At 42.6% G+C, this 22,950-nt stretch overlaps 1 protein-coding gene across 10 annotated transcripts in view; it reads right to left on the reverse strand.

Annotated features, from left to right (window-relative positions):
* The window catches only part of PTPN14 (protein tyrosine phosphatase non-receptor type 14), a 189,796-nt gene extending 167,194 nt beyond the window's left edge, over positions 1–22,602 (reverse strand). For 8 of the 10 annotated variants that reach the window (XR_003794562.1, XR_003794566.1, XR_003794567.1 and 5 more), the window contains exons 1-2: positions 22,139–22,600; positions 21,277–21,366 (exon numbers count right to left, since the gene is read on the reverse strand). The gene's annotated coding sequence lies outside the window, so the exon portion shown is untranslated. Of the gene's footprint in view, positions 1–21,276; positions 21,367–22,138 lie in introns of all 10 variants that reach the window. The other 2 variants (XM_029230105.1, XM_029230104.1) reach the window with 2 other exon arrangements.
* Between the last annotated feature and the right edge of the window lie 348 nt (positions 22,603–22,950).

Consider the following 22,950-nt stretch of genomic DNA (forward strand, 5'->3'; position numbering starts at 1 on the left):
AACAAAAAGAACCCTCCCTCCAGAAGCAAGTGGGAAGCATGTTCCTAGAGCAGCATCAACTGCACTCCTGTATCAAGTTTTCACCATTCTAGTGCAATTATCTGATTCTGAGCGTGTTCCCCACCCCTACCCCAACTGGGAGCACCTCACTCATTTTCATAGTCCCTGTACCATACCCGCAATACACTCAGTTCTCAATAATGTTTGCCGGTCCATAATAAACTGAAGTAACTGCCTAATATTCATTAATATTTTCCAAAGTCAGTTTGCAAAAAGAAATGTCCAAATAATAACAAAATCTTTTTTTTTTTTTTTTTTTTTTTTTTGCGGTATGCGGGCCTCTCACTGTTGTGGCCTCTCCCGTTGCAGAGCACAGGCTCCGGACGCGCAGGCTCAGTAGCCATGGCTCACGGGCCCAGCCGCTCCGCGGCACGTGGGATCTTCCCGGACTGGGGCACGAACCCGCGTCCCCTGCATCGGCAGGAGGACTCTCAACCAGTGCGCCACCAGGGAAGCCCAATAATAACAAAATCTTATTCCCAATACTAAAGCACTCTTATTTGTCTAATAGGCTAACACTAAATTATTCTTATTTATTCATTAAATCTATCCTGCCTAGATTTCTGCTGGGTGAGAGAAATTAGACAATTGCTTGTCTAAAGCGTTTTTTTAGTAGCATATAAAATGAAAGTTCTTTCACATTAATCTGGATTTTTAATATTCACAGAGATTTTAACCCTCCTACCCCATGAAATCTTTGAGGTATAAAAAAGCAGAGCTGTCAGGTCCGAATTACAGCCCTGCCCATCGTTTGGTGGCTCTGTCACGATAAGATGCAATGATAAGATGAACAGGATCATGCACGAAAGACAAGAAGGAAATGTGTATTGACCCCAGAGCTTACTATGTGAAAATGTTAGGGACTGCTTATCTAGAGGCACTGCCACTTCCCTAATTTTATTCTCTACAGGCTACATCTAAACAAAAATTTTAAAATAAGGTAACAATAAAAATGACAAAACTTAGAAGGTATTTGAATGCTTTCGCTTTAAACCAGACTATAATAAGCAATGAAATCAACTCCAGCACCACAGAAAACACAGAATACCCTGGGAACAAGGGAAGACAGGTTTGGAACAGAGAAGGCTAAAAAATATTGCAAATTTTTAGCAAAACAGAATTCAAGTACTTCAGGATATCTGGAACCTTAAAAGCAAAATGTCAAGTAGTTCAGCAGCAGGTGCGAATAGAATGGATATAATTACATTCTTCATCAAATCCACCCATGACCACTGCACCAGAGATTCTGATGGCCGTCATTCCACAGTGGAAACAAGAGCATGCTAAGTGCAATCCAAAGCCCCCTTCCAGTCTCCACTTTTACTGTTCTCCATGCCTCATATACTTTCCTCCATCACTTTGACTTGTTGAGTTTATTGGGATCAGTCTTGTGATTAAGAGCCTTGTAAATAAATACAAAACATTTCACCAGTTCACTCAAATGTTTTACTGCCTGACCTCCTGAGTGGAGGTTACACATGGAGCCGATGAAAAGAATGTCATAAGCATTCTTTTCTACCCACCTGGACTAAGTGGTTATTTACCCCAGGCTAGTATCTCCTTAAAGGGGCTAAAATGCCTTCTTTGCTTTATGTAACACAAGGGGAAAATAAAACAGATTCACAATGGCTGCCAGGTCCACATACCATTTCACAGAAGGAATTTTAGGGAAAGAGAGTCATTTGTTTTCCTAAGTAGAGAATAAAATTTATCTTTGCAAGTGGCAGTCTAAAAACAAAAGCAGCGAAATGCAATTTTTAAGAAAAAAAGTTTCGTTGAAAAGGCATGAATCAGTGCAAGGTCCGTGGCACACATGGCATGTTAATAGTGTAAATAAAAAGACCTCTCGTATAAACGCATACACATGTATGTTGTTTCCATAAAGTATTTGATAATCCCTTAGTTAGTGGCAACAAGGACTTTTTAGATACCCACTCCAGCCCAGGTACAGAAAAGAACTTTCTGAAAAGAACAACAAATCCAATTAAAAGAGCAGATCCCTGCCAAGTGAGGAAAATACATTATGAGTACTAAACTGATGATAGTATAAATAAACAGAAACAAGAGCAAAAAGAGTTTAATAAGAAATTTATTAAAAGAGGCAAAATAAGCCATGGGGGAAAATATGGGCAACATTGATCCCCCAATTGTTTGACAAAGGCACCCAAAACCCTGTTTCATGAGATTTTCGTTTTGTTTTGTTTATATTTAATTTGCAAGAAAACATAAATCAGAAACTTCTTAGATCATTTTTTCACAAGTATGCAAGATTTCATACCAGTATTGTAGCAACTGAAAGATTCAAAAGTAGCTGTAATTTAATATGGAATGGCCAATGGTGAGGAGGTGATATAATCACTGCTAAGACAAGCTTTAGATTAAACAAGCATCTTCTTTTCAAAAAGGATAACTTGCAAAATGACGACCAACAGCTAGCTACTTCAACAAACACCAATAATTTCCTATGCTCAGAAAAGGAACAAGCAGGATACAAACATCCATCCAGACCAGAAGAATGAAACCAAGAATGCATATGCAATGCATGCTTTATATCAGATTCTGAAACAAACTCACTTTCCTAATTACATTTGGCTTAAACCAGCATAAAAAAAAAAAAAGAAAGAAAATTGCTAACATTCCTTGAGTCTAAACCAAATGGTGTGAAATGGAGAAGGCTGCCTAGAAGTGCAGTGAGCAAACTCCAGGCTATTTTCAATAAAGGACATAGAAAGCATAAATGAAGAGCACCAGAAGGGAAAAAAATAGCAAGAAAGCTGTAAAAACTTTACTTGTAAACAAAAGATAACCAGTTTTGAAAATAAATGCCATGGTGTTTTTAATGATTTAACATGCAACTTCATGGTTTCGTCTTACATGGCCTAAGGGACTCTCATGTAACAAGCTAGAGTCACTTCATAATGGTGCTGCCTTTTTAATGGGTAGTGGATTTTTAGATATATGTGTAATCAAAGTGATTAAAATCAAGCTGTAGATAAAGTGTACACATACTAACAGTAACTCAAATACCAAGCAAAGAAGTCTATTTGGTTTTCTAGGTAAAATAGTAATCCACGGAAAAATATCATTTTAATGTATTCAATAACCAGTAAAATATGCACTATAAGGAAACTACCTTTAGAATCTGTTCAGTAACAACTCATGGTAGGTGCCCAGACACCAGAAAGATACATATTATTTGAGAGAGACAGAGCTAACCTTAGTAGAAAAGCAAGTCTTCGAGCATAGCTCCCAGGAACAAAATACAGCAATGAAAGTTACCCAAGATCTTAACCCAGCAATGACTGGCCCAGACACAGCAGAGAAGAAGGGGCATTTTGATTGGCAAGACATTTGAAAATCTAGGGGGTTTTGTTTGTTTGTTTTTATTTTAAGCCTGGGATGTGTGGAAGAAATGATAAATGAAAGAAGGGAGCCGGAGGGCAGAACAGAAAATCAGAAGAAAAGAAAGTAATGAAGTGGTAAAGAGAGCAGGCGATAAAAGCCGGAAAAGGCAAAATGGTGTCTATTATCAAAGAGGGCAGCAGGAAAGCCCCCTGCCTTCAAAGGGTGTAAAGTCCTAGTCAAGACATAAGACTCTGACCAGATGTTCCAGGATATCTGAGATTTCTGTCTGGGTGCCAACAGAGGCTTCTATCTACATATCAGGTCCCGTCTTTTGCTTTGCCTGTTAAGGAACTTGATTTTGAGTTCAACCAGAACTGACCAATGTCAACTGAGAAATTATACTGAGAAGCCAAATTGTCAAAGGGGCTCTGCTCACTCTCAACCCAAAAGGACTAATGTCTGGGCAAATCAGTTTAGTACCCAAAAATTCTAAATAAAGAGAAATAGATCACTCTACCTACTGTTACAAAACAAGCATAGCCTGTTACATGCATTGATACTTCTGCTTCCTGTTCAGGGTGTCCCTTAAACATTAACTACATTTTTAATTCTTCTTTTTTAGCATTCCCTTTCATCAACCAAAAACTCCTATCAGCATAACAATATTTCCTTCTAGCAGGTACATCCAAGATTCTGAATAGTCAAGTAGTTTAAAAATGGACTGGATTTCATAGTAGCACAGAAATGCATGCTGAGATACACCTAACCAACCACAATCAATCAAATAGAAAAATCTAAAAGGTAGTTGGGGAACATAGTTAAGCAGGGTCTGAGGTCTTTGGGACAAAAGCTGTCTGGTGGTTTTTAAATTTTTTTTCTCTTCATTGCTTCCCCTACCCGGCCCGCAGAAAAATCTGTAAAAACATTTAAAAAGTCAATATACACATAAGGATGAATGGTTACAGGACTGCAAATGCTAACAGTGATAAGCACTTCTTTCTAAAGCTCAATTAATCAAAATTTATTGAGTGCCTCAGTTATTCCAATGATGGTATAAAAGACCTTCACATCAAAACAAAAAGAAAAGAAAAAAGACCTTCACATCAAGTCAACAATATCCTAATAATACGTATTTAATATTAATCTATATAACAATGACTCAACATGAGCCTTATAAATTATAAAATCTGGCAGCATGTAAACTGGCCCATCCCTGGAGGAGTGGTTTTGCCAACAACGAATATAAAAATGTATACAGTATTTTCTGTGATGCATTAATTGTTCTCCTGGGAATTCAACCCAAAGGAATAATCTGAAAGAAGAAAGACACTACACATACAAAGTTGTTAATGGTATTTTATTTATAGTAACAAAAACCCTGGAAATAACCCAAATAATCAATAAACGGAAATTGCTATGGAATGGAAATTCAATGAATTAAATACACACCCGTTAAATTTATACAGACATTAAGATGGTACATGGACTTCCCTGGTGGCACAGCGGTTAAGAATCTGCCTGCCAAGGCAGAGGACATGGGTTCGATCCCTGGTCCAGGAAGATCCTACATGCCACGGTGCAACTAAGCCCATGTGCCACAACTACTGAAGCCCGTGCGCCTAGAGCCAGAGCTCCACAGCAAGAGAAGCCACCACAATAAGAAGCCTGCACGCAGCAATGAAGAACCAACACAGCCAAAAATAAATAAATTTAAAAAAAAAAAGCAACGAAGACCCAATGCAGCCAATAAGTAAATAAATAAATAAATAAATAAAAAATTTGGGCTTCCCTGGTGGCGCAGTGGTTAAGAATCTGCCTGTCGATGCAGGGGACACGGGTTTGAGCCCTGGTCCGGGAACATCCCATGTGCTGCGGAGCAACTAAGCCCGTGCACCACAACTACTGAGCCTGCGCCCTAGAGCCCGCGAGCCACAACTACTGAGCCCACGTGACACAACTACTGAAGCCCGCACGCCTAAAGTCCGTGCTCCGCAACAAGAGAAGCCACCGCAGTGGGAAGGCCGCGCACCGCAACGAAGAGTAGCCCCCGCTGGCCGCAACTAGAGAAAGCACGCGTGCAGCAATGAAGACCCAACGCAGCCATAAATAAATAAATAAATAAATGTATATATTTTAAAAAAAACTATTAGCAGCTTAAGAAAACATTTACAATGAGCATGACAACCTTTGAGAAAAGTTTAGTAGTAACTTTCTGCTTGTAAATTCAACCTAGATATGTAACCATTCAATATAAAACAAGCATCCTATTTTACTGCACTGATTTTTAAAAGCTTCTGTTCTGTAATTACTGGGTTTCTTCTATATTAACATAAAGCATCCTCATTCTCACTTACTTTGAGCCTCAGAATCCCAATTTTCCCAAAAGATTGTTACAAAATCAAAACTTCATAAAGCAACGGGTCCTCACCTCATCTTCAAAGAAATTTGCAATGAATTCCAAGAAGACTTACACTAAATGAACTTAAACTGAAATAGGAAACCATCTCAGGAACAAAAACCCAAAGACTTTCATGGCAAATCTACTCAAATTCATTATTTCCTCAACACTAATCTGAGTCCTACTATTCACAATATTAATACTCTAAATACTCACACATTTAACACTCTGCAGTCAGCACCTACTACTGTTCAAATAAACTCTGGTTCACACACTGATGTCTGGTTCACGAGTCAACTTGTTTCCCACTGAGTTGTAGTATTTCTTACAAGCTTTACCAGGCTGCCTCTAAAATGGATTTCTCAGTTCTGAGGATTTTTGACTTTCCTCCACTAAATGAGGTGGGAGGCATCTGCACTCCACTGGTAGTTGCAAAATCCAACCTATCATTCCCAAATTCCAGCACACCACTTCCCATCCACACACACACACACACACACACACACGCATGCACGCACGCACGCACACCTGCTTATTCTGCCTATGGACTCTGGACTGAGTGGCCTGAGGATTTCTCTTATCTGCCCTGCAAGTCTTATTGCCTTTGTTGTGAGGTCTCAGATCCTTACATGAGGAAATATAACCAAGGACATTGATGGGCATGTCTAGATACTACTATTTCTAAGCAGAAACCAAAGACAAGTGTAGCAGCAGGCAACATGACACTTGTAAAGTAAGCCAAGTGAGAGGATACAGTTGGTAATAAAAAGTTTTAGTTTACACTTTGAGGGGGGAAAACTGTAGGAAAGACTGGTTCTTAAGTTTCAATTGGTATTTTCTGCTATATAAACCATAAGGCCATAGAGGAATCTGAACACCGTGGAATTAAAGCCGTCCGATGTTAGGCAACAGAACTATAAACAAATCTCCTCCCCTAAGACTTTGAAATATGCAGCAAAATTCAGCAATTTGAGTAGGTTCAGCCTTTTACCGAGTTCCACAGTAATAATTACTACGATTTGCTTTGGATAAAAGTTATAAAACCTCAAATCAAGTGTATGTTTTCTTTTTACTTTTTTTTTTTTTTACTGTTTTAATGTAAGGATAAAGATGTGTTTAAGAAACAGTGTACTGAGAAGAACATGGGACCAAGAAAAAAAAGATAACAAAAATGAGTATTTCTTTATAATGATTTTCAGAAACCAGGAAAGGAAATTATAAGTGGCCCTAGTTTTATTTGATTTAATAGAAAAAATAACAATACAATTTGTTCGAAAAGTTTTTGTTTTAAAATACCATCTTGAATAATTACAAAAATTAAGCTATAAGCAATGATGAAAATTGTATACTTAAATGTTGATGATGGCACTATAAACTGATAGCCTTTGTAGAGAGCAATCTGGCCATATGTAACAAGATCTACAAGCAATTCATGGCCTCTTACCCAGATGGCCTACTTTGGAAACTGTATCCCAAGAAAATACTCTGCAAATAAATGTAATTTGTTCAACAATGTTGACTGCAATGCTACTTATAATTGTTAAAGTTGGAAACAATCCAAATACCAAACCATAAGGGAAGAGTTAAGTCAATGATGGTATAAAAGATGAGATTATTGATCCCAACTCTTTGCTCCCCTCCTCCCCTCCTGTAATATATCCCATCCACGTCCCTGTGACTTGCCTGAGAATCCTGCAAGGTGAGTATAGGTCCCCAACTCATTGGTTTTTGGCTTGGCTACGTGATATACTTTGGCCAATGGGATGTGAGCAGACAGCATATTTGCCACCTCCATGCAGCAGCCTTTTGTCGTTTTTTTTTTTTGGCCACGCTGTGAGGCACGTGGGATCTTAGTGCTCTGACAGGGATCAAACCCGTGCCCCCTGCAGTGGAAGCGCGGAGTCTGGACCGCCATGGAAGTCCCCACGCAGCAGCTTTAAATGAGATTGCATGCCTGTTACTATATTCCTGCCTCGGCCATGAGAACAGCATGCCCCAGATGGGGGCTGTCCTTTCGCCTGGGTTCCTGAAAGAGAAGACATGTGTGTGGAGCGGCACCAAGCCTGGTCAAGCCACCAAGGGCTGCAGCACACTGCAGCACCCATGTCACATAGACAAGGAATAAATGCTTGTTGTCATAAGCCACTGAGATGCTGGAACCTTTTTTGTGACCATATCAAAAGCTAATACAACAGTCATCAAAATATGGCAAGTTATAGAATCGCTGATATAGGCAGACATATATTTGAAAAAAACTTGTGAAAAAGTAGAAGATAAAACTAATAGGCATTTGCCAAAGACATCTATATAAAATAAAGCAAGCCAACAAGCACCAGAAATTAACTAACTTAGAATGATGTAACAGTTTATAATTTTTTATTTTTTGGCTGCGCCACGCGGCTTGCAGGATCTCAGTTCCCTGACCAGGGATTGAACTTGTGCCCCCAGCAGTGGAAGCACGGAATCCTAACCACTGGACCACCAGGGAATTCCCTATAATTATTTTTATAAATGAAGTATATATTTATAAATCTTTAATTCCCTTTTAAATGCTACCTTTATACCAATATATTTTTAGTAATTCTATACAGATCATATTTATAACAGAAGTAATTCTATCCAACACACTGTTTTCTGCATTAAATGATGTACAGATTAGTGTACACTTATGCTAAAAATGAATCTAGTGCAAAAGGTTATTCAGTTTTTGAAGGTATGAATTCAGGGTTCATCAAATTCTTTTGTGAGACTACAAGGAAGGGAAGTGCAAAAAGAAAAAAACAAAACAGACAAAAGCAAGAGTTATTTGCCAGGGGAATCCATTCTCTAGTCATCAAACACTGTGCGATGGCAAGGTCTGAAAAGACATCACCTATCTGAAAATAAAGTTGTGCTACCTTTGAATTTATCTTTATGACCTGTTTGAAATTCCATTACATTTGTGTGACTCAAGAATCATAAGTGTTCATTATAACAAGCACTCTCATTCACAGAAATTTATCCTAAAATAAATTCAATAATGAGTTAAAACAACTGTTAATGTGAAGATTCTCACAATCATCTCCTATGGAATAGCAAGAAATATAAATGTATATATTTTCAACAACAAAAAAATAAAGGAATTCACAGTATGCCAATTATATGTAGATATATAAAATATTAATTATTAAGACAATAAGAAATACAAAAAGCATGCGTATATGTGAGAGAGTATATAAAACTATAAAAATATGTCTACGTATAAGACTAGAAAAACATGAAAAAATTTTTAAATAGGTTTATAAAATAAACTTTTACCAATTTTTTTTAATTGAGGAGAGAGAAAAATCTAATGCTTATATTTACAAAATCTGTACTTGCTATGAAATATTCAACACATCAATGTCTCTCAGTTAAAAGCAAGGTGAAGTACGCTTAAAGTTTCTAAAATCAATTTCTGATAAATATCTTTCTAATTAAGGCAAGCTTGGATTAGTAAAGAGAGTGTATTAAGCATAATTTCATCATTTCTTGATAACTTGAGGTCATCGATTATTGTACTATATTCCCTTATCAAAGATGATATTTCTGACAGTGCTGGGGAGAAGAGTGTGTGGCCTTCCTAGGCACTGAATGAACAAAAGAACTACTGCTGATTGGTTCTAGGTAATGTTTTCTCTTTTGCCTTTGAAAGGCAGTGATGCAGAGTGGTTACAAGTACACGTTCTGGACTCATGCCCAGATTTGACACTGAGCTCCATCATTTACGTACTCGTATTTGCATGCCAAAGGTGTTACACAGTAAACTAGTATTTACTAATGTAACATCTTGTGCCTCAGCCTTTTTAAGCCCTAGGTTTCTCATCTATAAAATAAGCCAACAAGAGCACTTACTTCACAGAGTTGCTATAAGGATCAAAAAGATAATCCATTTAAAGTGCTTGACAAAGTACTTGCAAATGGTAAGTAGTAAATAAATGCCCGCTAATAGTAGTCTCTCTCTGCTGGTCACCTAAGGCGTCATCAAGCTTGCTTCTTACCATCACCAAAAACGATTTCTAATTTCCATCTCTCTCCACTGTTCCCTCAGTCCTCAGGCATCCCCCGGGCGAAAGGGCTCCCAGGAGTAGTTGGATAACCATCTGTAACAGTCCTGTCCTAAAGAAATATAATGTGGACCACAAATGCAAGCCACATAGGTAATTTTAAAATCTCCAGTAGTCACATTTAAAGAGCAAAACAGAACACATGAAATTAATTTTAATACTAGGCTGTATTCAATTCAAGATATCTGAAATATTTTGACATGTAATCAATTTTTAAAAGTACGAGATATTCGACATTCTTTTTTTGTACTAATTCTGCAACATGTGGTGTGTACTTGATACAGCACATCTCAACTCAAACTAGTCACATTGCAAATGTCAAATGGTCACATGTGCCTGGTGGCTACCTGATGAGTTGCTTAGTCTTTTAAAGATTAGGACAGCAGAGAAACATCCCCACCTTTGAAAACATCAAAATGCGTTTATTAAACAAACTGATGAATGGATGAAAGGAAAGAAGGAAAGAAAGAAAGAAGGAAGGGAGGAAGAACAGATGTCCCCAACCTGCAGAGAGTTCTGGGCCTAAGGTTGTGGTTAAGAACCTGAACTATGGGGCCAGAGAGAATGAGTTCAAATCCACTTCTTCCGCTTCATAGCTGTGAGACATTAGCAAATAACCTCTTTAACTCTCATATTTCTCAAGGATAAACTATAGATAAAAATAACCTCTCTTTCATAAGATTGTTATGAGTCGAAAGGCTGTAGAGAAAAAGAGTTTTCCATACCGAAAGCTCTGCTTTGTAAAAGGTCAGAAATGAGAGTGGGAAAAATTGATGGAGGAAATGCTGAGCTAATAATTAGCTAGAGATAAAAAAGAGGTCATGGAAGAGAAAAACTGGTCATGTGATAGTCATAGAGTCTTTGTTAAATGCCCAGTTGCACAAAACAACTGCCACAGTGGTAGCTATTAATAAAATAATTGCACTGACATTTCTAAAGCCCTCAATGGTTTATACCTCCTTAGCCTGACTGCTTTCTTTTGGCAGTATGATAAGTAAGGGGGTGGGAGGAGGGTGGCGCTGATCACCAGAATTTGGAGAATCAAGATTTTTCTGTAGTGTATATATTAATCACAGCTTCTGGCCCCAATCAGACGGATTACTGAAGATACATGGATCTTTCTTTGAAGGATGTAGTGCCTCAAATCCAACCTGAACATTACTCTTCCCTGTATTATAAACACATAAAATTAGACTAAATGTTTACTGTTCCTAAAACTTTCCCTGAAGGTTGGTTTTGTGAATAAATTCCTGATATTTTATTTTAAACTTGCTCTTGTTCTGTGCTTGTCCCCCCAAAAATTCAATTAATAAAAAGTATAAAGTTAGTCTGGTCTGCTAATGAAGACTTTAAACGCTTACTCGTATTAATAATCCAAGTCACTCTACTCTCTAATTTAGATGTTGAGTTTCTTAAAGACAACAAACAAGTCTTCTCTATTCCAGGGACCTTCTCAACTGAGATACTTTTTCTAGAAGGTATTTCATATAATATTCATGTGCCTTGAGATTACATGTGTTTCATAAAATCGATTTTTTTGAACGGTCCTAACTAAAATAAATCCAGATTCAACACATTTTTGTTTACTGCAAGACTTCTTGGAGTTTTTAACACGCTCATGTAGACAGATTTCAAACCGCTATGCTCAGCCATTATTACCATTCTAGCAGTCTACAAATGAGAAAAATTAATAATGAATTGAGAGAAGCAAACGACAGGGAGATAGTCTATAATTATTGCATGGAAATAGACATCTTTACAGACCTTTGCACTGAGTTTCTGGCCCGATGGGCTGTGCACTGTGCATTTCTCCCTTTTATCATCCCTGATACATATACAGTAATTAACCTATCAGAATCCTCCAGATGAAGGCAATTTATTATAAAGGAAGGGAGTGAGGGAGGGAGAAAAAAGGGAGGAGAAAGGATTGGAGTAGGGAGAAAGAGAGGAGGAAGGAAATTTATCTGAATAATGTAGTAAAGTGTAAACACCACTTCATATTCACAGGCCAAGCTTAAACGCCTAAACACGTGCACGAGGATGAAGCGACATGAAACACACACTTGTACCAAAACTAGCCCTTGGAAAATAGGCCTCATTTTGAAAACAACCAAACAGCTGCTCGGCAGAAACACAGCACAAATCATCCTTCCCAGCCTTTATTTTTAGATGCCTGTTAAGAAAAACAATAATTTTCTAAAGAATATAATTAAAACCGGTAGGTGTCACTTCATTATTTTGGAGTTTTAATTCATTTCACATCAGTCACACTTTTTTCCCCCTCATAAATCACATAATTATATAATATTCCATAACAAATTCCTTGCCTTTGAATAAAAGAATTTATATGATCTTTTTAAAACGTACAGATTTTAAAACAGAACAATCCACCCAAAATGACAGTATAACCCACAGGTTCAGACACAGGGGGTCTAAAAGTCAGCCCCCTTTTTCAAATGATAATTTGGAGACTTGCGTATGTCTAAAAAAAATGTGTACCTTCGTCATGTAAAGCACAGTTTACAAAATGTCTAATGGAAAAGAATATGCTTAATAGATCATAGGATTTCATTGGCAGAAACGAATGCTAATTGCCTGCTGGAGTCTTTAATGAAACCTAATTGCTGGCTTGAGCTGTCACCACTGACCCTGGTAACAGACCAGTACACCCTTCAAAAACCTAATACAGCATAATCCTCCTTCATTACAGTTATTATAGCTCTGCAGTGGGACACGTCTGCCACAAAAATAAACTTTGCTGCCTCTCCTCTACAAGGATGTGTCGCTTCTCCATCCCAGAGCAAGTAGCGTTGATGGCATAAGTCACCCTTACAACAAGTGGTACCACCTCAGAGCCCAGATCTACTTCAAAACCTAGACTCACACATCCCTTGGACACTGCTACAGAGACCATCAACATACTCCATGGTCACGGGGGGAAAGGACTAGAAAATAAGAACAAACCAAAACAATTACACCATCACCCATCACCATAAGGTAAATGGGAAAAGCAGAAGAAATAATTTCTAAAACTAATCATGGGTTTGAATTAGGACATCCATGTGTAAATCAATTCAATCTACAGTCTACATTTCCGATATTGAGCCCACAAGATACTCCCCCTTCGATTTGAAGTTTTTTCAGACATGCTCTTTTTAAAAAAATTACTTCAATTAAAAACATTAATCTTACATCTATGACTCAACAATTTCAAGCATTTATTGAACTTCTACTCTGCAGCAGGTGCCAAGAACCCAAAGATAAATAAATCACAAAACATGTCCCCGAAGAGCTCACAGCTTTGGGGAGATAGATGAACAAACAGCTATAATCCAATGTGATGCTTATCAGTAAAGAATGGGAAGAGGACCAAGGGAAGGCAGATCAGGGGACAATGAACTCTCCTAAATGATAAAAAGGGAATGTCAGACAAAACATCTAAGAAGATGTAAAACTCGTACTAGACATTAAGGAACAGAGGAAATTATGATGTGACCAGATGGGAAAAGGAATTCAAGGGAAGAATAACAGTAACAGCATGAGTCAAATCCACAATGTTTCAACCATGAGAAATGTTGCCGGCCCAGGCTAGCAGTTAGGTTAGGTGGGAAAAAGAGCTATGCATGCAGAGCCCTGAGTGCTCCGCTAAGAAGTCTGCATTTGACTGTGGGCAGTCTCATGTAGTATTAAAATGAAATATTTTAGACATACAGGAGAATATAGTAAACATATGTGTCCCCGCCACCCAGCTCAGGAAATAAAACAATACCACATCTCTCCTCACCTCTGCCACCACCCATCCCCTGTATTTGGTGTTTATTATCTTCCTGGCATTTCTTTACCAAGTTGACCCTTGAACAACATGGTGTGAACTACACGGGTCCACTTATACTTGGATTTTTTTTTTTTATAGTAAGTAACTACAGAACTACTTGACCCGTGGTTTGTTGAATCTGTGGATGTGGAACCACGGATATCGGAGGGGGAGGGAGCACAACTATAAGTTACATAAGAATTTTCAACTGTGTGTAGGGTTGGCGCCCCTAACCCACATGTTGTTCAAGGGTCAACTGTACTTTTACGACAGACGTGTGTGTCTCTAAACGATATAAAGTGGCAAGAAAGATTTCAAGCAAGAGACTGAAAATATCAGACGTGTTTAAAACAAGACTCTGCAGTGCAGGGGGTGGACGGGTCTCTGCACTGGCAGCGGCAGGACAGGTGACAAAGAGATGTCGAGATAACGGTCTTTGCTGAAGGACTGTCACGATGGAGAGAGGAAGGGCAACCTCAGCCTCGGAGTGCATTCCTGGGGCAAGCAGGAGGCAGACCCCAATGAACAGTTACAGGTGACCAGCCGCAGAAGAGAAGCAACAGGCTGGGACAGTCTGTGCTGGGAATGAGGAGGGACGTGGAGAGGAGTGAGGTGGGTGGCAGCTACTGGGCAGCTGGCAGGCTAATGAGAGGGCAGGTTAACCAGGACACAAGGCACAAAGAGGTAAATGCCAAGACAAAGCGGCAGAGGGGCCTGGCCAGGGGGTGAGATCAGGAAGGCTGCCCAGAGGAGCAGTACTTAAGGTGGACCTTGAGGATGCTTTTGACAGGTTAGGATGGCTGAGCACCACGATCCCTGCCCATAGGTGACACGTTATTGGGCCTGTTCAGGAAACAGCTGCAGCTTGGCAGAACCCTGGGGAATAGTGGGACATAAATCTGCAGAAATCAGAGGACCATGTGGGGATTACTTGTGGAGAACCTTAAAGATCAATCTGAAGTATATATAGTGTATACACGTAATTCATAACAAACTCACTTTCATGACCATGAAATCTTCCTTAGTCCCTTTTACTTGAGAACTGAAATAAGGACCAGAGAGCCCATCTCGTGATTTGGGTGATAACGTCAGTGACATCACTGCTGCTTATTACATGGTTCTGTACGCAGAACAGGCCGTCCTGGTTAAGGATAGGTTGGTATCCACTGTGACACGGTGTCATGAAGGGTCTCTTTCCTTTTCATTTTAAAAACTAGTAACCCAGAGGTTGAATAATGAGTGATTTGCCTTTTCCTCTTTAACATAAGGGACAAAAGAAAATAATGCATAGAAAGGAAATTGAGCATATTCTAGTCAATAGTACATCTAAACTTGTGAAAACAATTTTGTTTTATGCCTTAACTCCCAAGTATTCCAACTTATTAATCTTTTTGTGATATTTACACCCCCTTGATCTGCAAGGTTTCCTAGGTTTGAAAAATGAGGAAGAAGATTACCATGTTTCTGAAAGTATACGAGTAAAACAAAACAACAGTAAGAACCAGAGTATCAGTGACTTGATAAAATAACTCAGGGAGGGGCTTCCCTGGTGGCGCAGTGGTTGAGAGTCCGCCTGCTGATGCAGGGGACACGGGTTCGTGCCCCGGTCCGGGAAGATCCCACATGCCGCGGAGCGGCTGGGCCCGTGAGCCATGGCCGCTGAGCCTGCGCGTCCGGAGCCTGTGCTCCGCAACGGGAGAGGCCACGGCAGTGAGAGGCCCGCGTACCGCAAAAAAGCTCAGGGATGTGATTCATCTCCTCAGATGAACAAATAAGATGTGTATCATAAATAGCACTGATATCTGTTTAACTTATAATCACTTACAGTCATTAATATGATATAATCTTCCCAGAGCACCACACCTCCTATTAAAGAATAAATAATACATTCCACACCAAACTTGGCTCTAAACCTTCAGGTCAGTATTTCAGAAATGCATTCATTCGTTGATTCTTTAAACACTTAAAAAAAAAAGTCAACTCCCTTTCATTCTCTGCAAATCGGCAATAATAATAGTACCTACTTCACAGGGCTGTTGAAAGACATAATAAAATCATCGAAAGTGCTGAGAGCACTGGGAGAGAGTCCGCACCAGTAAAGGTAAGCCGTGGCTATTTCTAGCCAACCTCCATACAGGGTAGAGATTCTGAACCAAGTAAAACGTGAATCCTGCCAGGAGAAGCTTAAAACTCAGTAGGGGAAACAGGGAGGTAAACATATATAATATGGTGAGACAGAACTTACCGATAGAGCTAAGTGCAAAGCGCTCCGGAGCTATAAAGAAAGGAATGCCTAACTGGTCATGGGAAGGCGTGTTAGGGAAGAAGAAGCTTTAGCTGAAGGCACAGGGACTAAGCAGGTGGCAAAGGGGAAGAGGTCGCTCAGGGTCGGAATGTAAGGAACAAAGGAGAGAGGATTACACATCACCAAATCTTAGGGCCCTAGAACAGAGAGAGAGAGAGAGAGAGAGAGAGAGAGAGAGAGAGAGAGAGAGAACAGCAGATGGGAATGGGAAAGTACTCAGAATAAAGAAGCTTTATCATACAGGTAATAAGAAGCAAAATAAGAATTTAAATACCATAAAAGATTTGTGTTTTAAAAAACTCTTTGAAAGAGTAGATGAAGAATATATGAAAGACAGCCTTTGAAACTCTTGAACAATCTGAAGAGGCAGCGGGGATGGAGGGAAAGGAACAAATTAAGGATATTTTAGAGACACAGACTCAAAGGATCTAGGGACTGACTGGGTCTGTTATTGGGGTTTGAGGGTCAGGGTTGGGGGGTGCTAACAAAGAGTGACAGGTTGAAGAGAACTCCAACTGCCTGGCTTCGGCAGCTAACTCAGCTGATGTCACTAAGACAGGACATATAGAAGCAGCAGATTTTGTGGCAAGAAACTAATGAGTTCAGTCTGAGACAGGTGGAATTGGGCATAGATCCAGATAAACCGAACTGTTTGGAACCAAGCGGAGGGGTCTGGATGGGAGAAGATAGCCAAGCAAATCCATTAAAATGTAAGCATCTAGGGGGCTTCCCTGGTGGCGCAGTGGTTGAGAGTCCGCCTGCCAATGCAGGGGACATGGGTTCGTGCCCTGGTCCGGGAGGATCCCACATGCCGCGGAGCGGCTGGGCCCGTGAGCCATGGCCGCTGGGCCTGCGTGTCCGGAGCCTGTGCTCCGCAACGGGAGAGGCCACAGCAGTGAGAGGCCCGCGTACCAAAAAAAAAAAGTAAGCATCTAATTCATGCTCGCCATGGGTCTGGCTAGGGATAAGTGGCCACTAAGTGACTCCCAGCCTCTCCAGAGCTCTAAAGCAACCAGAAACAGAATCATTCAAACCAATACAGTGAAAACCTTAAGTGACTGCCACCCCAAGGCTGACTGGGATGGATGGACCAAAGTGAGATTCCTTGGCTCAGCGATTACTCAAACCGCAGATGATCAAAGGACCGGCAGTATTAACACCACCTGGGAGTTCCTTAGGGATGCAAATTCTCAGAATCAGAAGCTGGGGTGGTGTGGGGAAGAGCAGCCAGAGTTTGTGGGTAAGGAGCCCTCCAGGTGATTCTGAGGCTCACTAGACTTTGAGATCTACAGCCTTAGCTAATGCCCCAATTACTTGAGGGGAATGGAGTGTGAAAGAGAACTCCCAGGAGACAGGTCTCCAAAGATTTGAGGAAACTGTACGTTAGAAAAGGATACACTCTGCACGAAGACAAGCATCAGGAACTTTTGCTAATTTTCAACAGCGAAGCAAAGGAGAGCACGTCAGTGGTCCTCACCGTAAAGATTTCTAATTGAGGAATATCATTCAGTACTAAAATCTCAAACATTACAAATGTGAAAAGGATGCTCTGCTTCTCAGAGGGTGCCACCACCACCAGCGAACCCTTTCTCATTTTCTCACCAGACACCTCCCTGTTGAGCAACATCGAGCATTTATGGGATGGTCGCCTAGGGTTACAGGATCTCTGGATATGCAACAGGCCTCTGGGTCAAGCTAACTGACCAGATTCAGGATGAAACCCTTGAGCTGGGCCTAATGGAGTCCCCTAAGGAACTAAGCTAAATCACCCACATATCAAATCCTACACACAAGATTGATCTAAGCATGGCCACAGTACGTTTTTTCCAGTAGCAAGGACCATAAAGCAAGTCCAACAAAAGCTTGACTGGAGAGTAAAACAAAACCAAGCTGAGGCATATGGAAGCAACAGGAAAAAGGGAAAGGAAATTAAAACAATGTTAATACGCCATTTATAATCCAACTTAGACACATAACCACCCTTAACCCACAAAAAGGTACTTAGTCACTATTACCTTTTACCCTCAGCTACTCTAAATCCTCATCCACAAGCATTGCATCATATCCTTTCATTCAAAATTATAAATAATTCAGAGATTATTTATTTTCATAATCGGTGTGCATGCAATACATGGCAAAGGCAATGGCTGGTCCTAGCAATGTGATTTCCTCTCCCCTTCCACTGCAAAAATCCCAGCCTGATCTGCATTTTCTTAAACTTTCTCCCTCGACCACTCAAAGGGGTCCTCTCTGACCTGGGACCAGTCTGCAATCCCGTATGCACGATCTAGCCAATTCTTGACTGTAACAACCCATTCTGCTTCTAGAACAGCTACTACACACCTGCCTTACTGATGTTTTAGGAGTTGTTCCTTTCTTCTAACCTTCTCTCCTGTTGGGAGGTTGATACGAAGATCAATGAGTTAATGTTTGCCAAATACTTTAGGCTCTCGGATGAAAGGCAACGTTAAAGTTCAAGCGACCTGAAGCTGGCAGGACACGAGAGGCATTGCAGTTGCCTCCTTATACTGGGGCTTCAAAGAAGGAAAGCAAGGCTGCAAAGACACTCATTTGTGTCGATCGGCCAGCTTTTGCACTCTTGCTATAAAGGCAGGCGGATTTATTCTAACATCATTTAATTAACTGGATTTCAACATTAGAAACACAAGGATCCTTGTATTAGCACTGGACCCTCGTTACAGTAAGTAGTATACAGGGAAAAGAATCCTTTTCTCTGCCCTTGTCTACGTGGCTTTCCCTCCCAACTACCCCACTGCCTGGTCCTGCAACGCTCGACCTCCTCATATATGAGAGGCCAGCAGCTGCCAGCCAACACGTGTGCTTTGAGCCAATAGACCAAAAAAAAAAAAAAAGGGTCAAAGACAAAGCTTTATGTGTATGTTGGCACACATGTGAATTCAGGCTGCTGGGGAAAAAATGACACACACAAAGAGCACATTCATGGCCACATATAACTCCTGGAACATATAAATAGCCATCCTTGACCCAACACCTACTCTGTGAGGGAGGCACTGTTAGCAGAGGGACATACAGCATTACACAGAATTACCCACAAATATCCTGGCAAGTTAAATACTACTGGCCCCATCTAAGAGATGAAGAAATGGAGACTTGGAAGGGCTGCGAAGTTCGGCCAACATCACACAGCTAAACGATGGCAGAGCTGGAATACAAACCTAGCTATATCTTGAACTCCCAACCCTCGATCCCTGGCACCAGCATACCGATAGCCCGGAAAAGCTGCAAAATGTGCTACACACACCCCTTGGACCATTTAACAAGCCCTCCCCGGGGCTCAGACAGGGGAAGAGATAATTAAATCAATAAGAGGAGACCACAGAGTCTTATTTTAGACATTAACTTTAACCTCTTCTCTACCAAAACTTGTTTGTTTTCCCTCGTTCTTTTTCAATCAGCACGAGCAGCAATAACTGAATTGACTAGAGTTCATCTCATCTCTTTCCCCTGCCTTATGTCTAACAAAGTGCACAGTACTGTTCTGAGGCTTAGAATGAGTTCCAAAAAATGCACAGCATTTGGTGACTAAGTAAAGAAGTTCGAATGCAGGGTCGCAGGTGACAAAGGATAAGAATATGGAACCCAGGTGGGGGACAATGTGCAATCAAAGGGTTTATGTTTGCTTCCCTGGAGCCAAAAATGGAAACCCTTAATAAGGAGGGAAGGCACTGGGAAACCAAAAAAAATTTTCATAGTTCTCGACTTCTGGCTCTTCCATTCAGGACAAGTAAGAATTCTCCCCGAAATTCTGATTTTCCTCTGAATTCTTTAGGTTCCTCCAAGTGAAAATAGTCAAACTGCTCTTTCCATTACAGCTGTCCGTTCCACATGGTCCGCACAAACCTAAATAACTAAAGCATTAAAATTAACTATGTGTTTAAGCCAATGATGGAGGCTGGGCGGCTACCTGGAATTAGCAAGAAAAAGCTTCCCTTGAGCCATTTCTCTCAAGCAGGTCCTACACCTTCAGGAAAACCCTCGTCAAGGGGCTGTTCTTGAGATAAGATATGGTGTTTGCAGGGAGTTTAGGTAAACACCCGACACTGTAGGAAGTCAATGTTCTCTTCTCACTCTGACGGACTGGCCTGAGGTCACCAGAAGCTGGACTTCTGCCACCTCAGCCAGGACGCAGCCACTATGAATAATAAATACTACAACGCCACTTCAGCCCCGAGAAGAGGCACCCTTGAGAGGCAAACCACGTACAGGAGGCTCCCGTACTATAAAAAATTTTCTAGGCAGGATCTGCTGAATCCTGGACGATTAGGCTACAACAATCTCCTAGAAGACATTCAGTTTTTCATAAAGTTTCAGAGGAAGGGAAAGTCCTTCCAACTGTGCTGGGGCAGTAATGACTTGGAAAAGTGGAGAATACTACAATGAACACATTGACACACACGTGAACTCACTCTGCACAGCACGGCCACCCATTCCGATTAGGCAAAAGAGCACCGTGCTGTTCAGCCCCCATTCATTAACCTATCATTCTAAGGCACAAGCTTTTAAGGCCATCACCAAAAGACAAGGCAACTTTAATACAGGGCTCTGTAAGCTACAGTATTATCACCTATTGCTGTCAGGTGGCTCTTTAAAAGGGAATCAATACCACTCTAATGAAACCAGGCCTGGGCCAATTAGTGCCAATGAAAATTTAGATGGTCCCACAACCACTGCTTGTTGTAGAAACAGCATCAGGCATGAAGGCGTGTCCAAAAAGAGAGATGTGTGCTCCTCTGGAAGCTACATGGTTCCTGTAAATGCTTCCACTTTAATTTCTGATATTTAAAAAAAAAATGCTACCCCAGCTACACTGGCCATAAATCCCCCTCCAACCCCCAGCTAGCCACTAGGTATGACCTTTTTGTACTCGTCTTTTGGATGACTCTTACTTTGCACAAGCTCTTTCCTCTGCGCGAAATGCACTTTCCTAATCGGCCCTCCAGGTGAGCAACATCTCAATCCTCTCAGCTCAGCGCACACCTCGCCCCCTCACCTCCCGACCAAGGCTTCCCAGGCCCTCTCATTACGCTCTACTTCTAGATCAGCCAAAGGGTTTCCTCCGGGAGGCTGCAGTTAGATCTTGTTTTAGCATCTTTGTATCCCTTGTTCCTAGCCCAGAGGGGAAACTAGATTCCTTGAATGAATGGGCGAACTAACCCATTTGAAGAAATTCACACATTGGTGGAAATCCTGTAACCCACCAGCAGCCAGCAGTCTAGAGATTTCTCACCTTCACAAAGAGCCTGCAACAGCCAGTCCCTGGACAGACTGAAGACGAAACCCCACAATCTCCTTAAGTTGTAGCTGGGGGTGACGGCAACTAGAGGAAGAGGAGAGGAAAGGGGGACAGGGGCGGCGTTACCTCACTGCTCCCTCCAAAAGGTGGAAAATCCCTTACAAGCATTCAAACCCCAGATGTAGCGGTCATGCCAGGAGAGAGGGGAGACGGTGCGTTAACAACACCCTCAGAACTTGTTAATACTCAGAACTTCGAGAGTTTGAGGTGGAGAGCTGTTCTGAAATTATGCGGCCACAGGTTTTCCCGATGGGCCGGCCCGACCACCCAAGTAGGGACCAAGAAGCCCTGGGGTTTGGTGGCTAGGCTGGGGCCTAGTGAGAGGGCATGCAAACTCCTCTCCCTCTCAAGATCCTGTCTCCTTAGGGGGCAAGAGGAGGGTCGCGGAGAGAGTCCCTCTCCAGCCCGAGAGGCAGCAACGTCTTTGGTTTTCATCCTCCGGCCCGCACCGTCTGGGTATCTCCAGCTGCCCTCACTAGGCCCTCTCTGGATCCCAAAAAGGAGAAGGGAATGGGGAAGAGGGGGCGAGAGTGTGATTTCACCACCAACTCTCCAGACAGCGCTCACCTTCCACCTAACTCCCCAGACAAGCTGTGCGCCGCAGCGGGCGGCTCCCACCGCCACTTAAAACTCCTGCGGCCCGGCCACCTCGCGCCCCCGCTGCCCTGCCAGGCGTCCCGGGCCGCCGATCCCAAGTCGGCGTTGCCAGCGTTTGCCCAAGTCATCGGCAAGGCGCCCGAAGCGCCCAAGAGGCCCCCAACCCCGGGCCCGACTCCCCGCCCCAGACGCCGCTTACCTGCTTACATGGCCCTATCGGTGCCCCGGAGTCCCGCGCGGAAAGGCTGTCCTCCGCGGCGGCGGCAGCGGCGAAGCCCCAATTCCCCCAAAGAATTGATTCCAGTGGCTGGCGGTGGAAGGGCGGAGGGAAGGAGCCGAAGGAGGCGAAAGAGGAGGGAGGTTTCCGCCGCGATCCCGGCGCGAGAGTTGGCGCGGGGGCGCTCGGAGAAGGGGAAAAGGAGAACCACCCTGGCTCGGGTCTGTCCCGCCAGAGGGAGGCTGGGACCGGGAGGATGGGCTAGGTGGGAGGGGAAGGACCGCCAGGGGCCACTGAGTGGCGGCCGCTCCCCGAGGACCAGGGCCGGGAGGGCAGGCGGCGGAGCGAGGAGGAGCGCAGCAACCTGCCCCCGGACTGCGCCCGCCGCGCCCGCCCGGGGGAGAAAAAGTTGGGACGAACTTTCAGGGGCCGGGAGAGCCAGAGCGGCAGGAAATGCGAGCGGCCGAGAGAGGAGGGAGGAAGGGGCCGTGCGAGTGGGAGGGGACGGAGCAGGCGCCAGCGGCCGCGGCTCCCCCACCCCCGGGCCGGGCTCGGCGGCGCGGGGGGAAACGCTGGGCGCGCGCCGGGGGCGGGGAGGAATGCGGCTGGGCGGGCGTGCGCGGGGGCGCGGGGGGCGGCGCGGAAAGGGGAGCCCCAGCTCCCGAGCCCCAGGCGCGCGTCCTTGGGGACGTCACAGCGCTGGAATCCGAAGAATGCCGGGCTGCAGGAGCTCCTTCTGCAGGCCCGGGGGAAGTCGCGCACTTTTAATGTGGTGGCTTTGGAGAAGGTTTTCA

The sequence above is a fragment of the Monodon monoceros genome, unplaced genomic scaffold, assembly GCF_005190385.1.
Source record: "Monodon monoceros isolate NGI ecotype Baffin Bay Population unplaced genomic scaffold, NGI_Narwhal_1 Super_Scaffold_18, whole genome shotgun sequence".
Lineage (NCBI taxonomy): Eukaryota > Metazoa > Chordata > Mammalia > Artiodactyla > Monodontidae > Monodon > Monodon monoceros.